The sequence below is a fragment of the Stegostoma tigrinum genome, chromosome 3, assembly GCF_030684315.1.
Source record: "Stegostoma tigrinum isolate sSteTig4 chromosome 3, sSteTig4.hap1, whole genome shotgun sequence".
Classification (NCBI taxonomy): Eukaryota; Metazoa; Chordata; class Chondrichthyes; order Orectolobiformes; family Stegostomatidae; genus Stegostoma; species Stegostoma tigrinum.
Window position 1 is genome coordinate 103157194 of NC_081356.1, and position 8665 is coordinate 103165858.

At 41.4% G+C, this 8665-nt stretch overlaps 1 long non-coding RNA gene across 1 annotated transcript in view; it reads right to left on the minus strand.

The window, feature by feature from the left end:
- Positions 1–7952, minus strand: part of LOC125451195 (uncharacterized) — a 128973-nt gene extending 121021 nt beyond the window's left edge. The window contains exon 1 of the long non-coding RNA XR_009445601.1: positions 7841–7952. This is a non-coding gene — a long non-coding RNA (uncharacterized LOC125451195). The remainder of the gene's footprint in view (positions 1–7840) is intronic.
- Positions 7953–8665: the final 713 nt, after the last annotated feature.

The window sequence follows — 8665 nt, forward strand, 5'->3', positions numbered from 1 at the left end:
GTTAGGATCAATGACGTAATGGGTCAGTGAAAAGATACATCTCCAACAATATGACTTGAGAATAGAAGAATGCCCCAATGCCTTATTTCTTAGCTCTGAGTGGGCAGAGCTATAAGAGAAGAAACTTACACCGTTAACGTCAGAGGAATAAGCCCACTGATGGCTAAATGTAAACCGAAAGAACTGCGGATGCTGTAAATCAGGAACAAGATCAGAAATTGATGGAAAAACTCAGCATCTTTGAAGAATAAATCAGAGCTAACGATCCTTCCTCAGACCGAGACGTTCACAGATACTGCCAGCTGCTGAGCATTCCAGCAAGTCCATCGATTAGTTGCCATTCTCCCATAACTGCAAATGTATTCACCATTAGCCATTTGCTATTTTACCAGACTTTTGAAGACTGTGAAACTGTGACCTCTGTCCCAGTTTTGGGTTTCTTGAGGAGGAAGTCAGTGAATTGAATAATTGGAGACTAAGTGGGAAGTATCCACTGTATATTTAAATGTATTTTGAAGATAAATTATAGACAGAGACTATACAAAATATCATATGATTACGTGCGACCAGTTCACCATTTCTCTAACTCATAGAATTATACAGTACAGAAGAGACCTATTGGCCCATCAAATGTGTACCACCAAAATGCTTCTACCTACACTAGTTCCACTTTCCTGCATTAGGCCAATAGCCTCGAGCCTTGAATGTCATGACAATCTGTTACCGTGATATTTTGCCATCAGCTGGAAGACATCAGGGGAACTCATTGAGATCCAAAATCATCTCCAATGCATGCCTTAGCGTTTAAAAAGTTCACTATTCATTGTGCTTTCTGTGCGGTCCATTTCATGCATAACGTCCCATGTTAGCCGCAGAGAATGAGGAGTTTTCTGTGAAAGAACAGACAATTGCCAGTAAAAAAAATTGGGGGAACTTGTGTGATAATTATTGACACGAACCACTAAGGTTGGTGATATTCAAATAATTTGGATCCCAATTTTTTTAGCTCAGATCACCACTGCTTACGTTAGCATTGAGCTTAGGGTGTTCAGGATTCTACATCAGGAGACTTTAATAATATTTTTATATGGAATGTCGGTGCTGCTGGCAAGACGAATTTGTTGCGCTTGAGCAGATTAATTCTCCTGGCCGTTTCACAGGGCAATTAAGGCTCAGCTACATTGGTGTGGTTCTGGATTTACATCAAGGCCAAACCAGCTAAAGACAGCAGACTTCTTTCCCTAAAGAGCACTAATAAACCAGATGGGTATTTGAAATGACAATCGATTGTTTGCCATTAGACTGGCTTTAAATTGCAGGACTTTCAGATGTAATTTAAATTTCACGATTTACCATGGCGGCACTCGACCCCTCATGTCCTCTGAAAATTAATCTGGGTTTCTAGATTACCACTTCAGTGACAATACCCGCTATTGCCTTCTCCCAAATGTTTCGTTCAAGTCTGTGATAACAAAATCACCATACTTACAACGACAAACTTAATTCTACATCTACATCAAAGAATCATTAGTATCAGAGATAATGGGAACTGTAGATGCTGGAGAATTCCAAGATAACAAAATGTGAGGCTGGCCAGCCCAGTTCGTCCCCTCGCCCCACTGCACCACACAACTAGCCCAGCTCTTCCCCCCCACCCACTGCATCCCAAAACCAGTCCAACCTGTCTCTGCCTCCCTAACCGGTTCTTCCTCTCACCCATCCCTTCCTCCCACCCCAAGCCGCACCCCCAGCTACCTACTAACCTCATCCCACCTCCTTGACCTGTCCGTCTTCCCTGGACTGACCTATACCCTCCCTACCTCCCCACCTACACTCTCTCCACCTATCTTCTTTACTCTCCATCTTCGGTCCGCCTCCCCCTCTCTCCCTATTTATTCCAGTTCCCTCTCCCCATCCCCCTCTCTGATGAAGGGTCTAGGCCCGAAACGTCAGCTTTTGTGCTCCTGAGATGCTGCTTGGCCTGCTGTGTTCATCCAGCCTCACATTTTGTTATCAAAGAATCATTATATCCTTATAAGATCGGAGATGTTCATTCCATCCGGGGTGAATTCAGGTTCCAGACGTGAAATGGTTATTAAACGAAAGGGTGTCAGGTAAGGGTTTTGAGGAGTTTGAGGAACACAGAAAAAGTGTTCATATGCTGACCAGTCATGATCTAATCGAGCATCAGTAGTCTGACTGGCCTAGTCCTATTCCTGCGTTTCTGGGGACAATCTCTTAATCTACCATTGTGTCAGAATTTTTAAACAGCACTTTTCCAATCAGGAATAGATAAGCCTGTTTTTATAAAATTTATTGAATGTGGGGTGTCCCTGAATGAGCCAGCATTTGTTTCTCATCCCCAATTGCCCATGAATAGCTCACTAGGCCATTTCAGAGGGAATTCAGGAGTCATCCAAATCGCTGTGTGTCTGGTGTCACATGTAGGCCAGACCGGATAAGAATGTCAGATAACAAGGTGTAGAGCTGGACGAACACAACAGGCCAAGCAGCATCAGAGGAGCAGGACAGATATCCTTCCCCAAAGGAGAGTAGTGGGTTGCGTAGGGTTTTTAGTGGTTAAGTTAAACCAATAATCTAACCTTACGAGCCAGTCTTCTGTGAAGTTATTTCATTGTAACAACGTCGTCTATTACGAACATGCAATTGTGCACTTTATCTGTACGAAGTCGAAAGCGCCTGTAGATTTAAATTCTAAGTTTCACGCCCTCATGTTGACTCTTCTATCACAGTAACATACGTGTACATTCGTGTATTTATATTCTGATATGCTCCTATTTGTGAGTGAGCGAGTTAATATCCAAATTCTTTCCAATTAATTGATTTCGTATTCAGTAATACGTCACTTCGTACCTCTCCAATTAAGAACCTGCATGGTCTTTTTAAAACTTGCAGGCTACGCTGAAGATTTAATTCCTCCCACAGTGGGCACAGCCCTTTCTGTGCCGAAAACAAACCCATTCATTGGCAAATGGGGTGAGGGTCTGTGGCACATCACTTTGGATGTCCATAGACTCTAAGAACTGGGACTGGGACAATGCAGGTCCGTGTCAGATGATGAACTGACACAAGCATCCAGAAGAACAAACAACACCGGAAGCGCATGACAATTAAAATAAAACATTTACCTTGGGGAAATTCAGAAAATCTTGTTCAATTACAGTTTCATCATTTCAGTCACACCATCTGCTTTTGAACATAAACATAAGACCCTGCTAATTTGCAATAGTTGATGTTTTCCCTCCAAGGCAAATACAGGAGACAGCATAAACTGTGCTCGCCTGTATGTTTTTCGTGTCTTTACGTATACAAGGTGCGATTTTGACATAAATCGCATCTAGCAATTTTAAAATTGATTTTCAAGGCCTAAGTTCCCCAATCACAATCCTCGTACTCTGCGACCACTCGGTCAAAATGTCCAAAGCGCAATATTATTGTGCATAATTTTGTGTCTATCATTTAGTTTACGAGACCGCCCCTCCCATATCAATGCCACAATTCTGTAGTAAACTAGTTCATAAAGCTGTGCAGCTTCCAGTGGGTTTGAATAATGTTAGATAACTGCGAAATCCGACTCCAAAGTATTCATCCCAGATGTTTAGTTTGGGTATCCCTCTGGGCTAATAAGCTAAACAAGAGCAAACCGTGCAAAGCTAAAGCAATGAAAACCAGGCTACATAAACCAAGGGAAGTTTACATGACTGTTGTGCAGAAGAAACAATTGCATGAAATTTTAATGCTAAGCCCGTGGGCTTTCCAAACATTAGCCACCCATCTCAATGACTATCATAACCCTTTTGTTATTCGTCACGTTAATCAGCTCAGGCTAGAACGGCACATATGGCTTCTTGTTTGCACCTATACTAATCTGAACAGCAAGTTTAAATTATTTCGCACCGTCATCTTCGTTTTCAGAAATGTCCCCCTCAATCCTGTATAAATTAACTTCTTTAAAGAAGACTTCTTAGACCATGGAAGAATTTTACTCGAAATAAAACAGTGCTTTCGTTTCGTGGTTAATAATTTAGAGCACTGTTTCTTCAGAGCAGTTCAAAAGAGTGTCATGGATTTACCAGTAATTTGAGCTGTTTGATTCGGAGCAACTCCATTCGACATTGGTAATGAAGCGAATCTTACTGAAACTCCCTGCTGAGAGAAAGGCGGCCGCCTTTTCTGTACGGCTAACGTTTAGAAGTATTGTTATTTCAGTATTTCCCAACAACTGTAGGTAAATTTCAGAACGTTTGTTCGTTTACAAGCTGCCTACCAGAACTGCAAAAGAGTTGGGGGGTTGGTGGTGGTGGAAGAAAAAACATGCCTGCAGTGAACATAAAGAATGTTTTAACTTCTCCAAGCTGCCCTTCCAGGAAAGAAGCTGAATAAACAAACCCTGCTTCTTGTATAACACGCAAAGCAGTCCTCCATGGGGGGAGCTCACGAAGATACATCTGTAACACTAATGTAATGTCACCCGCAAAAGAAAACACTGGTTTTGACCACTATTTGGTTCTACTTTCTTTCGTTTTGCTGGGTGCGACATTTTGCAAAATTACTGTTGCGAGTTTTGCTTTAACTTTCGATTGACATGTTAAAACTGCAAAGGGGAGGGGAGGAGAATTAACTTCTACAGAAGCATCCAGCTTACATCAAACCAAATAACAGTACTCTTTTAGAAAGTAAAATGACGAAATGGAGGCGACGTTGGCAGGTAAGGTAGCCCCCCAGTTTAATGAAGCAATCTACAACCCATTTGTTCTTTTATCCATTTGTATATCATTTGCTGCGATTGCATTAGACAGTGATGTTCCCTCGCTCTAACGTGTACATTAACAGCTAATTGAGTCTGTAAAGCCTATCGCATTTGGTTCTAGACCATTGCTTCATAGTCAAGACAAAGAAGACTTAAAAGCAGTTTGAAAAGACTGGCCTTTGAATAGCTACTATTCAATTTGTATTTCATTCCCCGCTGGTCATGGAATTGAGATCAGAACAAAAAGTGAAAACACATGGTTGAGGTCAGCAGGATCAGAGAACCACCACATACAGCAAAGGCTACAAAAAGCAATGGGAACTTGTGTGAAGAAATAGATTGTATAAACAGAGCCTGCTATCGTCTGCACACTATTATCCTGTAATTTACACGGTATGGGAGCAAAGACATGTATTAAATAGTGAGATGTTTCACCACTTTTCAAACCCTGCTTCATGCCAGTCAACTTCAATGTGCATCCGGGCATGTCTGAAATTCTTTTGCTAATGTGTTTATTTAAACTATCCGAGAGAAATTATTACATCACCAGTAAATCATGTTTATATATACCGAATTTTCCTTTCAAGTTGCCAATACTGCAGCATGATTTTAATTGCGTAATAACGGCAAGATTAAATTTGTAAAATAAACGTTATGATTTACAGTGAAATGAAGTGATGGAGAAAAGGTCACAAAAGAATCTAAACTTGTTTGTTACGTCTTATCCAAAAGCACAGGCACAATGATACAGGACTGCATCAGTAAGAAAATTGTGTTGTTTCTTGAGGTGGACGGGAGTAACAATGCTGTGCTTTGGTACCACTTGAATGGTTTGAAAATATCCGAATGACCGAAGTCATTGTGTTGATAGTTGCGAAGGGTCATCAGGTGCCACTGCAACAACTTGCAGACGGCATCTTATGAAATGTTATTGATCCAAACTGTTCTAAGCAAAAAAAAAGGCTTGGGATTTTTTTTTGAGAAAAGATAGTTTTGGAGGGAAAACCGAATGATTGAAAATCTCAATGTGACCGATCAAATCCATCGCAAATAGTTATAGACGAAAGGCCTGATGTATGATTGCACTAAATGTCTCAGTTATTGATGACCCAGTAAAATATGCAAACACCACGTAAAGAACTACCAAGTGATCCACTGAGACTTGACATAAAGAACATGAGATTTCTCGCGGCTTCTTGAATTGTTGAGCCTTCTCTTTGCATGCAGGTATTTATCATGATTGTAATAAATGTGATTAACTTCCTATTGCAAAATAAAGTTATGGTTCAGAGCTGAGGACTTATTCTGTCGTTGTCTGTGATCACTTTTTAAATATATTCACGAACTGTTGGACGTTTCTCCAAAACGCTGAAGATAGCATGGGGAACCATCGTTGTACCAAGTGACTATACATAGACCAGAGGAATCCTTCCCACCAGAACCCCGTCGCTGAACTGTATTAACATAACTGCTTTCATAGACAAAATGCTCCAAACATCCGCCTGGACTAACAACAATCAAATGTCAAATCTATTGGCTCGCTAGTTTGTTGAAGTAGTTTGTGGAATTCAACTCTCAGTCCGGGGAAATGGTTCTTGAATGTATTGTTGCAGGCTCCTGCACATCCTGGATGCCGCCTTAGGAGAATTTCTGGAACCAACTGCTCCTTATTCAGCATTACAAATATTCTCCTGGCCTAATGGGACTGAAAGTTTATAAGGGTTTAACTACAGTGTGCCCGTTTGCGCAACGCGTTGCTATGGCAAGAATATGAAGTCAGCAGTCTATTTTTAAGAACATAAAGCCGGAGAGCTATAAAGTAACCGCTTGTGGCCGACAACGGATTCAAAAAGCAGGAAGAAAATGGAAATTATGCTTAGAGTGTAACCCGACAACTCCAAATCTCTGAAGATGGGCCAGTAAAATATATAATGAAGAGGCGGTCAAATCAGCAAACCAGACTTAAAATAAAAACAGGCATGCTTGTATAATAGAGTCGAGGAATGAAGCTTGCATAGTAACGTCGAGGGACTCAGATCCAAGTATCACCCTCCCCTCTCCCCAACCCATTGTAACTTCAAATCGGTGTCGAAATAGACAGTTTCGGGTGATCCTGATGTTATAATAAAGATGACAGTAAATTCAATCAAAGGCACCAAAGCGAATCCTGTCATTTATTAAACCAATTTAATGGATCTGGTAATTTGCTGACACGAAATTTTATTTAACAGGGCATTGCTATATTAATTCGATACTAAGCATATCTGTCTGGCATGAGTTTCATGTTGGCAATGATTCAGCAATTAAGTAAATTACTTAACGTAAGATAACAAGTAACATTTTCTTGGAAAACAATTAAACCTTACACCTCAGTTCCTATTGCTTTGTTTACCAGAGAGGAAGGCTCTGTGCTGGCCTGGATTTTTTGAGTCGACACGGGAAGTGTATAAATTTGGCTTTTTTCTCTCTGATGTTTCTCTTCAAATCTACCCATTCTCTTTTGCGCCGCTGCTCCCGATATCATGTCGACAGGCGCGGAGGCACCACATGAACTGACCAGGAGCACGGGGACTATGTTTGAGGAGAGGTGGTTGGGACTCATCCTGTCGAGATAACGGTGAAAAATATTTACAAATTCGTCGCAGACATGCTGGATGGCCTCTGACACAGAATTTCCAATCTGAACCAAATTCCCGGAGTTACTAATGGAAGAATTTATATTGGCTTTAATACAGACTTGTCTTGCTGCCCTTCAGCTCTAAGGCTTTTTTTAATCAGCAGTTGGCACATTGTTTCATTCGTTCACTTTGATCAGGATTACCTCTTTGAGAGTGACCCAAAGTGGACCCATTCAAGGATTTTCTGACGTTGGCTCCGGTTTAGGAGTGGGGAAGGGCAGTGAAGAGCTGAGTCTGTTTTGTACAGTAATAGACAGTCCATACATTAAAAGCAGTCTACTTACAAAACTCCGAAGCCATTTTAAGAGTGAATCTTTGAGGTAAACTGGCGAGCGCACTGGCCATTCGCTGCTTCAGTCCCTCACTTAGCATGAGCCCTCCCGCCCATTACCTGTGCCACTCCGAATCTGTTGCAGTGGGAGTTAGACACCTATTCCATGCCGCAGTTATTTCATGATATTTATCGAAGGGTATAAACACGGATCCGGGTGCTTCCCTCTCCAGCAATACCGTCTGGAGTTTACAATATAGCAGCTCTAACCCCAGAAACAGGAAGTCGACGATCTAAGCTTTCAGAGGGCTGACACATCGCTGTATCTATCAATAGCAAATGCACTGAAACTTTTCAAAATGTCTCTAGCAGCTTTCTGTCTGGGCGTATTGCACTTCATCGCATGTTAATCGCTGTTCACTCATTAAAACGCACACGCAGAGATATTCTCGCACACTTCTATAAATTAAATAACTGGTGCAATAGTAAGATCTTTCAACGGCGAAATCCATTTAAACGGCTGTGCGGGCAACTTTTTTTAGGTGAATATTTGGCTGTTTCATAAGGCCCACTCTGGGCCTGTTAGTGGGGGGCGGGGGGGGGGGGTGGTGTAAAGTTTCTCTCGGGTACTGGAATGAAAATCCTTTAGACCATGCCCTTCGGAGAAAAATCCGCCCGAGTACAATCTAGTTAAATTTATACAACGTCACATAGAGTTTGTATTCCTCACCGGTTTAATGTATTCTCATTAACATAGCGCCGGTAACTTGTGAAGGGGTAGACATATTAATTTGCAGGTTAACTAATTTACAGTAAATGGGATTTAGTTAAACGGAGCAATGTTACAATTTACTGATTCCACCGGGTTTAATGGCTCAGAACACTATTCCCAGTTTATACACCATAGAGATATAATGGACTTGACATCGTTTTGGTTGGAAGTTG